Source organism: Salarias fasciatus, chromosome 2, assembly GCF_902148845.1.
Source record: "Salarias fasciatus chromosome 2, fSalaFa1.1, whole genome shotgun sequence".
Classification (NCBI taxonomy): Eukaryota; Metazoa; Chordata; class Actinopteri; order Blenniiformes; family Blenniidae; genus Salarias; species Salarias fasciatus.
Genome location: NC_043746.1, coordinates 13,693,499 through 13,709,825, shown reverse-complemented (window position 1 = coordinate 13,709,825; position 16,327 = coordinate 13,693,499). Strand labels below are relative to the sequence as shown.

Below are 16,327 nucleotides of genomic sequence, written 5' to 3'. Positions count from 1 at the left end.
TGTCGTTGTTGTCGAGAACATTAATTACTATTTCCGACATGGCAGATTTAGGAGGTGCTCCTCCATCTATAGCAGTAAGTGTAAGCTCGATTCGACTATGCGTTTCCCGATCCAAGACCTTCTGAAGGACTAACTCCGCAGAAACACTGTCCCCTTTGTGCACCGCTAAAGAAAAATACTCATTTGTGTTTAATTTGTATGTATTAATGTCATTTTTTCCCACATCGGCATCATAAGCCGACAGAACAGGGAATGTAGCTCCAGGTAGTATGCTCTCTGCTATGTCGATTGTTTGTGATTTTCCACTAAAAGACGGAGGATTATCATTCACGTCAAGAATGTTAACTTCGACACGGTACAGTTTGAGAGGATTGCTTATAACAGCTTCAACATTTATTGTACATTTCACTGCTTTGGCACAGAGCTCCTCTCTGTCTATTCTCTCACTAACGTAGAGAAAGCCTGACTTCAGATTCACATCAAAATACCTCTTTTTCGATCCAGTAACAATCTGAAACATACGCGACTCCAACTCCTGTACGTTTAGACTCAGATCCTTGGCAACATTTCCAACCGAAGTCCCCAGGTTTACCTCCTCTGAAACAGAATAGACGAGCTGGCCGGACACCTCTTTCCAGTTATAGTGCAAGATAACAACCACGAGACATAAGCCGATGGATGTCTTTCCTCCTGGCAGATGCATAATTCCATACGGGGGTAAAACACTGATCCATAAAACGACGTATATGTTGCTTGCCGGGCCTAAAAAATCTCGTGAAAGACCAAAACAATTGTCAGTCTATTTTTTAATACCCATTCCGAGTCGCCATGCATCCGTTTCTAACAAAGCACGGACGAAACTGATGATCTCTTTGGTGTGGGAGGGGCCTTCTCTCCGCTCCCCACAGGCAGTGTCGCGGTCTAGACTGTCACCTCATGGTCATTAGGGAAAACTGCAATGAACAAAATGATGGCAAGTACACACGGGTCGACTGAAAGATTACCGAAACCACTCAGCATCAACAAAGGATTTTTGTAATGTCAGTGGTTTTAGGTTTGTGCTGACATGACATACAACGTGCGCCCGCAGAACTGAGTTCAGCACCATGGACAGACGAGGAGTGTGCTCTACGATACAAGCAATGGACAACATGGATAAGAGCGGTGGATTGTCTTAAAAACTCCCGGGTAGGAAACTGATAAATCTAAGTCACAATAGTCAAAATCTATGCCAGAAACATTTGAAGACCAGAAGAATGAAAGAAATTAACACCTAAATTTATGATTTTTGTCATCGACTGAAACAATGTCCTATCAATCCTGTAAGCATTCAATAACATTCGAGAATCATTTCACAAAAAAGGTTGTAAAATTGTGAATGTGAATTACTTCTGATGAGAGGCCATGTGAATAGAATAAAATTTAAAAAATGGCTTCATGTTAACTTATTCAGTGCATTCCCAGTTCTATGTGATTAAAACAAAAAAAGAAGCTTCAGTTGTTTTTTGAGATGAAAACGGGCACAAATATGGACTATATGCACAACTCAACCACTTCCTGAACTTCAGGAGGCTCTTTGTTTCCTGTCTTTCATGATAGGACGAGCTGATTAATGCAGGTGAGTTTGACCTCTGTAACAACTTCAGACACACCTGCATTAATCAGCTCATCCTATCATGAAAGACAGGAAACAAGTAGCCTCCTGAAGTTCAGGAAGTGGTTGAGTTGTGCACAGAGCCTATAGCTCCCTAACCTTTTTGCAAAACACAACTGTGCCATCACCCATTATTGGTACGCACTTGGCACATCATAAAAAAAACAGTCAAACTTTACCTTTTCTTTGGTGGGTAACGTCTGAGTCCTGGTGAAAGTATCTCCTCCATTTATACTGATCAGTTCAGCATCTACAGGTGGAAACGGTCCAGGGAAAACCACCACATCACTCTTCAGTGTGTCTGAGCTGAAACAAACGTCGTACTGCTGAGTAGATTTGGAGTAAGACCAGCTCCCGTCAGGGTGGGTGGTGATCATGGGGGCGCTGTACCTGCTGAAAGAGCCCTCTGTCCTGTGGCATCTCACAGCTATTAAACTGATGAGACTCAGCAGAAAGATGACGGACACTGACACGATGGCAATCAGCAGGTACAGGTTCAAATCCGAGAAGCTGTCCTCCGTTACAGGCACGTGTCTGAACGGAGTCTGGATGTCAGCGGTGCTTTCAACAACCACCACATCAATAGAGACAGTAGCTGAGAGGGAGGGCTCTCCATTGTCAGAAACCAGCACCACCAAGGGGTGAGTTTTCAGGTCATTGTCACTCATCCTCCTCTTCGTCCTGATTTCTCCCGTGCTGGTTCCAATCCTGAACAGGTTGTTTCCTTTGGGTTCAGACAGGTGATAAGAAAGCAGTGCGTTGTATCCAGAGTCTGCATCCACAGCCCTGATCTTTGCCACAAAGTATCCTGCTTCTGCAGAATATGGGATGTTCTCACTGTTGACGGAGCCGTGTTCAGAATAAGGAGCAAGAATGGAGGGACTGTTGTCATTTTCATCGAGGATAAAAACATTGACGGTCACGTTGCTGTTGAGGGGAGGAACACCAGAGTCTGTGGCCTGAACTTTGAACTGAAACGTTTTCATCTCCTCAAAGTTAAAGGATTGCAGACTTACAATATCTCCAGTCTCTGAATTAATATTCACCATTGTGGATGGCGGCACTGAGTCAGTGTTGCTTTGTAAAAATGAGTAGCTCACGTGACCATTTTTATCAACATCAGCATCAGTTGCAGTCACAGTTTTTAAAGTCGCACCAACTGGACTATTTTCTTTAACATAAACACTTATGGTTTCGTCTATGAAAAATGGTTTGTTATCATTCACATCAGAAACGTGGACATTAATCACGCTCGTGCTGGAGAGAGGTGGGCTGCCCTCATCAGTAGCAGTGATGCTGATATTGTATTGAGAAGAAGTCTCTCGGTCCAGAGGACCGTCCACTACCAACGAGTAGTAATTCTTATAATTTGTCTCTAATTTAAACGGAACATTATTGGATATTCTACAACTCACCATACCATTTTTACCCCCATCTTTATCATGTACTGAAACCAGAGCAATGGCTGTCCCGACTGACGCGTCCTCTTTCACAGAGTTCAGCAGAGATGTGACTGTAATTTCAGGTTCGTTGTCATTCACGTCTAAAACTTCAATTAACAATTTCGCATTTGAGCTCATTGGTGAGGAAGCTCCATCGCTCGCTTTTACTCTAATCTCAAACGCACTATTTTTTTCAAAATCGATATTCATTTTATTTTGAACAGTTCCTGTGATTGCATCTATACTGAACAGGTCGGTTTGTTTCCCTCGGCCAACTTCACTGAATGAATATCGCACTTGTCCATTGGTCCCCTCGTCGAAATCAGTCGCGTTTAACGTTATTATGGATGTCCCGATTTGAACATTTTCATACACAGTAACTTTGTACAACGTTTGGCTAAACAAGGGAGCATTATCATTATTGTCCAAAACATTAACAACAATATTCATTGTGCCTGATTTTGCAGGTGTTCCTCCATCAACTGCAGTTAATGTAAGTGTGACAACGGACTGTTTTTCTCTGTCTAAAACCTTCCGGAGCACCAATTCAGGAGTAACAATTTCCCCTTTTAGTGTGTCAAGCGAGAAGTATTCATTTTGACTCAATTTATATGTATTCACTGTATTTTTGCCAACGTCTGCATCTTTAGCTGGGTGCAGAGGGAATTTCGTGCCTGCCTGTGTGATTTCAGTAATATTGATAACCTGGGACGACCCGAGAAATGATGGAGAATTGTCATTTACATCTAATATTGTTACTTCAATGCGGTACAGTTTTAAAGGGTTACTAATGACAGCTTCTACACCGAGTGAACATTTGGCCTCATCACCGCACAGTTCTTCTCGATCTATTCTCTCGTTGACATACAGAACACCAGTCTTTAGATTTACCTCGAAATATTTTCTCTTTCCTCCGGCAACGACTTGAAACATGCGAGACTCAAACTCCTGGACATTCAGGTTAAGATCTTTGGCGATATTTCCGACAACAGTCCCCAGATTTACCTCCTCAGACACGGAATAAGACAGCTGTCCAAAAACTGCTTCCCAGTAACAATCCAGCAGCAAAACCAGGAGATAAATCCACACAGAACTCGCTCTTCCCGGTAAATACATAATGTTTTCAATCCACAAAGTCACATTTACAAGAAGTGTGTAAGATCTCCCTCATGTAAAAACAAAACCTCCCGAAAAAATGAAAATATCTTGACACAGCCTTTTACTCTCTGGTCCGTCTTTTTCTTTCCACCTCCTGTGTCTCTTTGTTTCAAACGTCCGAGAAACGTCATCGCTTAAAACCTGGGAGGAGCCCAAGAGAGCAACGACAGTTGCGAAATGTTATGGTCTATAATGTCCCCTCGTGGACATATCTGAGAACTACACACAGAATTAAATAATGCACATGACACTCATCTTTGGAAATGTATTTAGGAGACAAACAAAATATATTGTCATGGTGGCCCCTCAAATCATTCAAACTGTAAAAAGGTTTTCCAGAATGCAAATCAACACAGTCGTGTATGTCGTAGGCTGTCCCATTACGAACATCCTTATTCACCAGCCTAAGAAATGATGAGGTGATTATCAAACAGCTGGTTTTTATAAAACAATATTAGCATTTTATAAAACATTCTAAAACATAAACAAAACAGATAACAATTACATAATTTAGTTCAAAATATTTTCATATTAGTGTGAATTATTACAATAAATAATAGATAGTATTAACTCTTCGGTATATATCAGATCAACAAGGAAAACAAAAAAAAGTGTGAATTCATAGCTGGGAAAATTAACGTGATTTTCTTTTCTTTTTTTGTTTTTTTTTTTGTGGTTATTTTTGATTTTCATGCTAATTGCATTTTTTCTTTACATTAAAAAATCGTTATAGAAGCAAATGCATATTTTTCTAACAATACTTTGACGCTGATTACGTATAAGACATGAGGTTTAGAAGCATTGGGTGAAAAGGAAACAGTTAAGATCTCTCCAAAAGATATCTATCCTACTTGAGTTCAGGACCATGGATAGTTACAGAGGTGACGAAGTCAGCACAATCGCCAGAATATGCAGAAGTAAGGCAACACACCAAGAGACTGTTTCACGAGGATCCTGTATGAAACTTACACTTCTGCGTGCGCACGTTAATAGATTGCCCATTTTGGTTACATTTGCATAACATTGACGAAGAACAAATGTGAACTTCACTCTGGTTTAACAAGGAGGACATGACAAAAACTGCCTCTCTCCTGTGTTTAATGACGTGCCCTTTAATCGGGGAGTGATTGAATGAAACAGGAAGCTCGGAAAAGAGGACAGTGAAATCTGCTCTCAGAGATGGGCGTGTTGGTAAGAAGTACGTAGACACGTGAAGTGTTATAACTCACTTTGACGAAAAGCAAAAATCGTAACGTGTAACCTGATCGTTTCTAATATCATACTGTGCAATATAAAGAAAAAAAACACAAAAAATTGGTTGTACCTGCCAAGGTGGCAATTTAAAAAAAACACAAATGTTTGCAAGTGTAATACTCGTACCTCACATTGACTGTGACACAGCAACAAACAAATTATTTCGATTGATCGTTTCTCTCTCACATGAAATAATGGATCGAGATCTTTGTTCAAATAAAGTTACACAAATGAACATGACTTTCATTCTGAATCAAAGAGTAAACGTGTCCTGTAGTAACATGATGATTCCTACCTTTTCCTTGTTGGGTAAAGTCTGAGTCCTGGTGAAAGTGTCTCCTCCATTTATACTGATCAGTTCAGCATCTACAGGTGGAAACGGTCCAGGGAAAACCACCACATCACTCTTCAGTGTGTCTGAGCTGAAACACACGTCGTACTGCTGAGTAGATTTGGAGTAAGACCAGCTCCCGTCAGGGTGGGTGGTGATCATGGGGGCGCTGTACCTACTGAAAGAGCCGTCTGTCCTGTGGCATCTCACAGCTATCAAACTGATGAGACTCAGCAGAAAGATGACGGACACTGACGCGATGGCAATCAGCAGGTACAGGTTCAAATCCGAGAAGCTGTCCTCCTTTACAGGCACGTGTCTGAACTGAGTCTGGATGTCAGCGGTGCTTTCAACAACCACCACATCAATAGAGACAGTAGCTGAGAGGGAGGGCTCTCCATTGTCAGAAACCAGCACCACCAAGGGGTGAGTTTTCAGGTCATTGTCACTCATCCTCCTCTTTGTCCTGATTTCTCCCGTGCTGGTTCCGATCCTGAACAGGTTGTTTCCTTTGGGTTCAGACAGGTGATAAGAAAGCAGTGCGTTGTATCCAGAGTCTGCATCCACAGCCCTGATCTTTGCCACAAAGTATCCTGCTTCTGCAGAATATGGGATGTTCTCACTGTTGACTGAGCTGTGCTCAGAATAAGGAGCAAGAATTGTTGGAATATTATCATTTTCATCCAGGATAAAAACACTGACGGTCACGTTGCTACTGAGGGGAGGAACACCAGAGTCCGTGGCCTGAACTTTGAACTGAAACGTTTTCATCTCCTCAAAGTTAAAAGACTGCAGACTTACAATATCTCCAGTCTCTGAATTAATATTCACCATTGTGGATGGCGGCACTGAATCAGTGTTGCTTTGTAAAAATGAGTAGCTCACGTGACCATTTTTATCAACATCAGCATCAGTTGCAGTCACAGTTTTTATAACCGCACCTACTGGACTATTTTCTTTAACATAAACACTTATGGTTTCGTCTATGAAAAATGGTTTGTTGTCATTCACATCAGAAACGTGAACCTTAATCACGCTCGTGCTGGAGAGAGGTGGGCTGCCCTCATCAGTAGCAGTGATGCTGATATTGTATTGAGAAGACGTCTCTCGGTCCAGAGGACCGTCCACTACCAGTGAATAGTAATTCTTATAATTCGACTCTAATTTAAAAGGAACACTGTTGGATATTCTACAGTTGACTATCCCATTTTTACCCCCATCTTCATCTTTTACTGAAACCAGAGCAATTGCCGTGCCGATTAACGCGTCCTCTTTCACAGAGTTCAGCAGAGATGTGACTGTAATTTCAGGTTCGTTATCATTCACGTCTATAACCTCAATAAGTAACTTAGCATGTGAAGTTAGAGGAGAAGACGCACCATCACTGGCTTGTACTCGAATCTCAAAAGCATTATTTTCCTCAAAGTCAATATTCTTTATGTTTGTTACTGTTCCGGTTCTTTCATCTATGGCGAAGAACTGAGACTGTTTCCCTCGGCCTACTTTACTTAGCGAGTATCTCACCTGTCCGTTTGTTCCCTCATCTAAATCATAAGCGTTTAATGTCGTTATGGAGGAGCCTATTTTCACGTTTTCATACACACTGGCTTTGTACAATGTTTGATTAAAAACTGGAGCATTATCATTATTGTCCAATACTTTTACTGTGATCGTCATTGTGCCTGATTTAGCAGGTGTTCCTCCATCAATAGCAATTAAAATGAGACTAATAACGGACTGTTTTTCTCTGTCCAACACTTTCCGAAGCACTAATTCAGGAGTGATACTTTCTCCTTTAAAGGTATCAAGGGTGAAAAATTCATTTTGGCTGAGCTTGTAGTCGTTAACAGAATTTTTACCAACGTCTGCATCATAAGCTGGCTGCAGAGGAAATTTTGCTCCTGTTGCAGTGTTTTCTGTGATGTTCATTGATTCTGAAATACTGAGGAATGATGGAGAGTTGTCATTTACATCTGAGATCATTATTTCAATGCGGTACAGTTTTAAAGGATTATTTATTACTGCCTCTACACTGAGGGAACATTTGGCCTCATCACCGCACAGTTCCTCTCGATCTATTCTCTCGTTGACATACAGAACACCAGTCTTTAGATTTACCTCGAAATATTTTCTCTTTCCTCCGGCAACGATCTGAAACTCGCGGGACTCAAATTCTTGGACATTAAGGTTCAGATCTTTGGCGATGTTTCCAACAACAGTTTCCAGTTTTACCTCCTCTGAGACGGAATAAGACAGCTGTCCAAACACCGCTTCCCAGTAACAATCCAGCAGCAAAACCAGGAGATAAATCCACACAGAACTCGCTCTTCCCGGTAAATACATAATGGCTTAAATCCAAAAAGTCACACTTAAAAGAAGTGTGTAGGATCTCCCTCATGTAAAAACAAAGCCTCCTGAAAAATAAGGAGCATCTTGACACAGCCTTGCACACTCTGGTCCGTCTTTTCTCTCCACCTCCTGCGTCTCTTTGTTTCAAACGTCTGAGAAACGTCATCTTCTAAACCTGGGAGGAGCCCGAGACAGCAAAGAGAGCTGCAAAATGTCATGGTCTATAATGTCCCCGCGTGGACATTTCTGAGAACTACACAGGGCTTCAAACATGAGCGACGAGGAACTTCTCTTTTCGATTTTTCAAGAAAACATCGTCAGTAGCTATAACGGAATGAAGTGCCAAACATTTGCAGCTTTAGAACATTGAACAGTGTCAGCTGAATTTCCAGTTGTAAGTTCATTGAGGAATCTAACGAGGCAAGTCTGCAAATGTTAAAATATTACCACGGTCTAGATATTTATATGAGCTGTTACTCCTACTGAGGCTCAGCACAAAATGGTGGAAAACGTTTTATTACATTAGCATTTGAAATTTCTTAAAATTTCAAATTAGATATAACAGACAAGAGAATAGCTCAGATCATTTTTGTCTTTCAACACTTTTTTTGCATGGATTTTGTTGAAATGATGCACCGTGGTGATTATGACTGTTTCATTCCTCAGTGAAAGTGTCCACGAAAAAAATAGAAAAAGATGTCAACCAGATGGGCCGCAGCCCTGCATATTTCCCAGGTCTTTCTGTTTCAACACCTGAATCTCACGACGGCTCGATTATAAAATACTTCAGAAAGCCTCATAACGAAACACTCCTTGCAGTCAGCTGTAACGAAGCAGGGAACAAATGAAAACACGCAAAGGTGCGGCTGTCCGGGATCTGAGCTTCAGAACCCTGATGTGAATTGTCCGTCAAATACTAAGACAAGTACACGCAGACCCTTAAATTCAGAAACCAAGGATAGTAACACGCTGAGAATGGCAATGGAAGGCAGTCAGTAGCCTACATGCATTTTCCTATGGACTACCAAAATATCCGATGGCAAATGATTGCTCTATATTGTCCTGGGTGAACACTGTGTCCATGTATTATATGAGACTTATGAAGCCAACAAAAACAGTCCTTTCCACGGCATTTTTTTAAAATAAAATAAATTAGCATATTCATGAACTTTTATTCATCACCACGGAAAGAGACCCGAAAACACAACGGCAGTGAAAACCTAATAAAAAAATCAACCATATTTCACAAAAATAAACCTTGTGATTGTGGTCAAAACCACTTTCTTACATCAGTCATGATAAAATTTAGACGTTAATGAGAAGATATGTAATGTCAAAAACTTGAAAACAGCATTGCCTGGCCAACTTGTTTAAGAGCATTAAAAGCAAACAACAGCAACATATCGAAACAGACAACAAAATAGAATACTTAATAAGCACTTGTAAATGATAAATGGTAAATGGTCTACACTTATATACACTTATTGTCCTACCTTGTCCTTGTTGGGTAAAGTCTGAGTCCTGGTGAAAGTGTCTCCTCCATTTATACTGATCAGTTCAGCATCTACAGGTGGAAACGGTCCAGGGAAAACCACCACATCACTCTTCAGTGTGTCTGAGCTGAAACACACGTCGTACTGCTGAGTGGATTTGGAGTAAGACCAGCTCCCGTCAGGGTGGGTGGTGATCATGGGGGCGCTGTACCTGCTGAAAGAGCCGTCTGTCCTGTGGCATCTCACAGCTATTAAACTGATGAGACTCAGCAGAAAAATGACGGACACTGACGCGATGGCAATCAGCAGGTACAGGTTCAAATCCGAGAAACTGTCCTCCTTTACAGGCACATGTCTGAACTGAGTCTGAATGCCAGCGGTGCTTTCAACAACCACCACATCAATAGAGACAGTAGCTGAGAGGGAGGGCTCTCCATTGTCAGAAACCAGCACCATCAAGGGGTGAGTTTTCAGGTCATTGTCACTCATCCTCCTCTTTGTCCTGATTTCTCCCGTGCTGGTTCCGATCCTGAACAGGTTGTTTCCTTTGGGCTCAGACAGGTGATAAGAAAGCAGTGCGTTGTATCCAGAGTCTGCATCTACAGCCCTGATCTTTGCCACAAAGTATCCTGCTTCTGCAGAATATGGGATGTTCTCACTGTTGACGGAGCTGTGCTCAGAATAAGGAGCAAGAATTGTAGGAACATTATCATTTTCATCGAGGATAAAAACATTGACGGTCACGTTGCTGTTGAGGGGAGGAACACCAGAGTCTGTGGCCTGAACTTTGAACTGAAACGTTTTTATCTCCTCAAAGTTAAAGGATTGCAGACTAACAATCTCTCCTGTCTCGGAATTAATATTCACCATTGTGGATGGCGGCACTGAGTCAGTGTTGCTTTGTAAAAATGAGTAGCTCACGTGACCATTTTTATCAATATCAGCATCAGTTGCAGTCACAGTTTTTAAAGTCGCACCAACTGGACTATTTTCTTTAACATAAACACTTATGGTTTCATCTATGAAAAATGGTTTGTTATCATTCACATCAGAAACGTGGACATTAATCACGCTCGTGCTGGAGAGAGGTGGGCTGCCCTCATCAGTAGCAGTGATGCTGATATTGTATTGAGAAGAAGTCTCTCGGTCCAGAGGACCGTCCACTACCAACGAGTAGTAATTCTTATAATTCGACTCTAATTTAAAAGGAACATTATTGGATATTCTGCACTTCACCATGCCATTTTTGCCTCCGTCTTTATCATGCACCGAAACCAGAGCAACTGCCGTGCCAATTGACGCGTCTTCTTTCACAGAGTTCAGCAGAGATGTGACTGTAATTTCAGGTTCGTTATCATTCACGTCTATAACCTCGATAAGTAACTTAGCATGTGAAGTTAGAGGAGGCCACGCACCATCACTGGCTTGTACTCGAATCTCAAAAGCATTATTTTCTTCAAAGTCAATATTCTTTATATTTGTTACTGTCCCGGTTCTTTCGTTTATAGCGAATAAATTAGTTGTTTTACTTCCACCTAAATCACTGAATGAATATCTCACCTGTGCGTTTGTTCCCTCATCTAAATCGGTTGCGTTTAAAATTATAATAGTTGTCCCTACTTTCACATTTTCCGCCACACTGGTTTTGTATAGTGTTTGACTGAATACAGGAGCATTATCATTATTGTCCAACACATGTACTTTGATAATGATTGTGCCTGACTTTGCAGGTGTTCCTCCATCAATTGCAGTTAACGTGAGGCTGATAACTGACTGTTTTTCTCTGTCTAACACTTTCCGGAGCACCAATTCGGGAGTTACACTTTCCCCTTTAAGTGTATCGAGAGAGAAATGTTCATTTTCACTGAGCTTGAAGGTGCTTATTGAATTTTTACCAGCATCTGCATCGTGAGCAGGACGAAGAGGAAATTTTGCTCCAACAGCGGTGTTCTCGCTTATGTTCATTGATTGAGAATTGGTGAGAAACGAGGGGGAATTGTCATTTACATCTAAGATCACTATTTCAATGCGGTACAATTTTAAAGGATTATTTATTACTGCTTCTACACTGAGTGAACATTTCGCCTCATCGCCACACAATTCCTCTCTATCAATTCTCTCGTTGACATACAGAACACCAGTCTTTAGATTTACCTCGAAATATTTTCTCTTTCCTCCGGCAACAATCTGAAACTCGCGGGACTCAAATTCTTGGACATTAAGGTTCAGATCTTTGGCGATGTTTCCAACAACAGTCCCCAATTTCACCTCCTCAGAGACGGAATAAGACAGCTGTCCGAATGCCGCCTCCCAGTAACAATCCAGCAGCAGGACCAGGAGATAAATCCACACAGAACTCGCTCTTCCCGGAAAATACATAATGTTTAAATCCACAAAGTCACATCCATGAACACGATCAGGATCTTCCTCACATGAAGACCAAGCCTTGTGAAAAATGAAGAAAATCTTGGCGCACAGTCTTGCACACTCTTTTGATCCGTCTTTTCTCTCCACCTTCTCTTTGTTTCAAACGTCGAGAGACGTCATAGTCTAAACCTGGGAGGAGCCACTAGACAGCAAACACCGCTGCAAAATGCCATGGTCTATAATGTCCCCATGTGGACTTTCATGAGAATTACACATGAGCGTTGTTCAACACGAATAACCTATTTAAATAGGCCTACCACGGTTATGTTGTATGTCCTCCTAAATAGTCAATACAAATCAGAGAATTCCACTCCGCACCCAAATGGTGATGGACTTTTTTTTCTTTTAAGTTTACTGTTTGAATTTGAGACATCTCAAAGGTTCTGGAGTATTGGGTGCAAATTTGCTTTGTGCATACGTGTACACGCACTTGTCCGATCAGAATCGACAAGAATAAATCCTGATCTTGAAAAACAATGGCTTTGTTTGGAGGTTTTGACTTGGGCATTGATACTCATTTAAGTAGTGTAAAATGATTCAGATTCCTGAATAAATAAATAAATAAGTAAATAAATAAATAAATAAATAAATAAATAAATAAATAAATAAATAAATAAATAAATAAATAAATCACCCCAAACGTTCTGATTTTACCACAAAAAAATGTTTTCAATGGACAATGAGGGTATCATGTCACTGCGTTTTACCGTTGACAAACAACATACACCAGCACACTAAGTTCAGTACCATGGATAGCTACCCACTGTCATCGATACCAGATAGCTCAAGAAGCCGTTTATATTTTAATTTGAAAAACAGAGAGATTATTGTGTCAGTGAAATCACTTCATTGATCCTAAATATGAATTTTTCTCATCCCATCTCGTGATTTGACATTAGTGAATTGCAATCAAAAAATTTGGAAACTGTTAAAAACAACATTACGTTTGGCAACAACTTTATCTGTATGTTTTCATAAGTTCACAAGACACCATCATAGTTTCATTTGTCAACTGTTAATAAAGCCTTCAGGAAATGTAATAAAATTAAAATTCACTGTTAACTCGAGATGAACAAGTGATTGTTCATGCGTGAGCATGAAACAAAAACATGAGAGACCATGCCCTCCGGGGTTCGGTCCCTAATAAATTAGCTGGTCTTACCTTGTCCTTGTTGGGTAAAGTCTGAGTCCTGGTGAAAGTGTCTCCTCCGTTGATACTGATCAGTTCAGCATCTACAGGTGGAAACGGTCCAGGGAAAACCACCATATCACTCTTCAGTGTGTCTGAACTGAAACACACGTCGTACTGCTGAGTAGATTTGGAGTAAGACCAGCTCCCGTCAGGGTGGGTGGTGATCATGGGGGCGCTGTATCTGCCGAACGAGCCGTCTGTCCTGTGGCATCTCACAGCTATTAAACTGATGAGACTCAGCAGAAAGATGACGGACACTGACACGATGGCAATCAGCAGGTACAGGTTCAAATCCGAGAAACTGTCCTCCTTTACAGGCACGTGTCTGAACTGAGTCTGGATGTCAGCGGTGCTTTCAAAAACCACCACATCAATAGAGACAGTAGCTGAGAGGGAGGGCTCTCCATTGTCAGAAACCAGCACCATCAAGGGGTGAGTTTTCAGGTCATTGTCACTCATCCTCCTCTTCGTCCTGATTTCTCCCGTGCTGGTTCCAATCCTGAACAGGTTGTTTCCTTTGGGCTCAGACAGGTGATAAGAAAGCAGTGCGTTGTATCCAGAGTCTGCATCTACAGCCCTGATCTTTGCCACAAAATATCCTGCTTCTGCAGAATATGGGATATTCTCACTGTTAACTGAGCTGTGCTCAGAATAAGGAGCAAGAATTGTAGGAACATTATCATTTTCATCGAGGATAAAAACATTGATGGTCACGTTGCTGCTGAGTGGAGGAACACCAGAGTCTGTGGCCTGAACTTTGAACTGAAACGTTTTCATCTCCTCGAAGTTGAAAGACTGCAGACTGATAATCTCTCCCGTTTCTGAATTAATATTTAGAATTGTAGATGACGGGATTGAGTCGCTGCTTTGTAAAAATGAGTAGCTCACGAGGCCATTTTTATCAACATCAGCATCAGTTGCAGTCACAGTTTTTAAAGTCGCACCAACTGGACTATTTTCTTTAACATAAACACTTATGGTTTCTTCTATGAAAAATGGTTTGTTATCATTCACATCAGAAACGTGGACATTAATCACGCTCGTGCTGGAGAGAGGTGGGCTGCCCTCATCAGTAGCAGTGATGCTGATATTGTATTGAGAAGAAGTCTCTCGGTCCAGGGGACCGTCCACTACCAACGAATAGTAATTCTTATAATTCGACTCTAATTTAAAAGGAACATTATTGGATATTCTACACTTCACCATGCCATTTTTGCCTCCATCTTTATCATGTACTGAAACCAGAGCAATGGCCGTCCCGACTGACGCGTCCTCTTTCACAGAGTTCAGCAGAGATGAGACTGTAATTTCAGGTTCGTTGTCATTCACGTCTATAACCTCGATCAGTAACTTGGCATGTGACATTTGAGGAGAACTTCCACCATCACTGGCTTGTACTCGAATCTCAAAAGCATTATTTTCCTCAAAGTCAACATTCTTTATATTTGTTACTGTCCCGGTTCTTTCATCTATGGCGAAGAACTGAGACTGTTTCCCTCGGCCTACTTTATTTAAAGAATATCTCACCTGTCCGTTTGTTCCTGTGTCTAAGTCAGTTGCATTTAATGTTATTATCGAAGAACCTATTTTCACATTTTCGTGCAAACTGGCTTTGTACAACGTTTGGCTGAATACAGGAGCATTATCATTAATGTCCAATACATTTACTCTGATGGTCATTGAGCCTGATTTAGCAGGTGTTCCTCCATCCATGGCAGTCAAAATGAGACTGACAACAGACTGTTTTTCTCTGTCTAGCACTTTTCGGAGGACCAATTCGGGAGCTATACTTTCTCCTTTTAACATATCGAGGGAGAAATATTCATTTTGGCTGAGCCTGTAATTGTAAACAGAATTTTTACCAACGTCTGCGTCATGAGCTGGTTGCAGAGGAAATTTTGCTCCGGTCACAGAGTTTTCTGTTATGTTAATTGATTCTAAAATACCGAGAAATGATGGAGAATTGTCATTTACATCTAATATTGTTACTTCAATGCGGTATAGCTTTAAAGGGTTATTTATTACTGCTTCTACACCAAGTGAACATTTGGCCTCATCACCGCACAGTTCCTCTCGATCTATTCTCTCGTTGACATACAGAACACCAGTCTTTAGATCTACCTCGAAATATTTTCTCTTTCCTCCGGCAACGATCTGCAACATGCGGGACTCAAACTCCTGGACATTCAGGTCCAGATCTTTGGCGATATTTCCAACAACAGTCCCCAGATTGACCTCCTCGTGGACGGAATAAGACAGCTGTCCAAACACCGCTTCCCAGTAACAATCCAGCAGCAAAACCAGGAGATAAATCCACACAGAACTCGCTCTTCCCGGTAAATACATAATGGCTTAAATCCAAAAAGTCACATTTACAAGAAGTGTTTAGGATCTCCCTCATGTAAAAACAAAGCCTCCTGAAAAATAAGGAATATCTTGACACAGCCTTGCACACTCTGGTCCGTCTTTTCTCTCCACCTCCTGTGTCTCTTTGTTTCAAACGTCCGAGAAACGTCATCTTCTAAACCTGGGAGGAGCCCGAGACAGCAAAGAGAGCTGCAAAATGTCATGGTCTACAATGTCCCCGCGTGGACATTTCTGAGAACTACACAGGGCCTCAGACATTACACATGAGGGACCTCTGTTTTTTCCAGGAGTTTTCAAGAAGACATCGTCGGTTTGTTCCCGAATTAAGTGTCACCTATTTGCAGCCGTTGAACATTATACAGCTTCATGGTTTTTTTTTTTTTTTTGGTTTGTAAAATAATCTTGAAATCTGACGAAACAAGCCCACACATTTGAAAAATGTTCATGATCTGGACACTCATTGCGAGCAATAATCCATTTATTCTGAAATTCAAGCACGAAACGTTGGTGGAAAATTTCTCATATTAAAATTTGAAATCTTTCCAAAATTTCTAAATATTTAGAATGTAAAATGATAACGAATCATTTTAACTCGCCAAGGTCGGTTCTGCATGGATGTCGCTGAAACGATACGTCATTATATTTGTTTATGACATCAAC

The 16,327-nt window shown here is 41.1% G+C and overlaps 1 protein-coding gene and 1 pseudogene across 12 annotated transcripts in view; both read right to left on the bottom strand.

Moving 5' to 3' along the window:
* Positions 1-16,327, bottom strand: part of LOC115397319 (protocadherin alpha-C2-like) — a 422,283-nt gene that overhangs the window by 76,368 nt on the left and 329,588 nt on the right. The gene's annotated exons all lie outside the window — the stretch shown is intronic.
* Positions 5,762-15,671, bottom strand: LOC115403933 (protocadherin alpha-10 pseudogene; annotated as a pseudogene).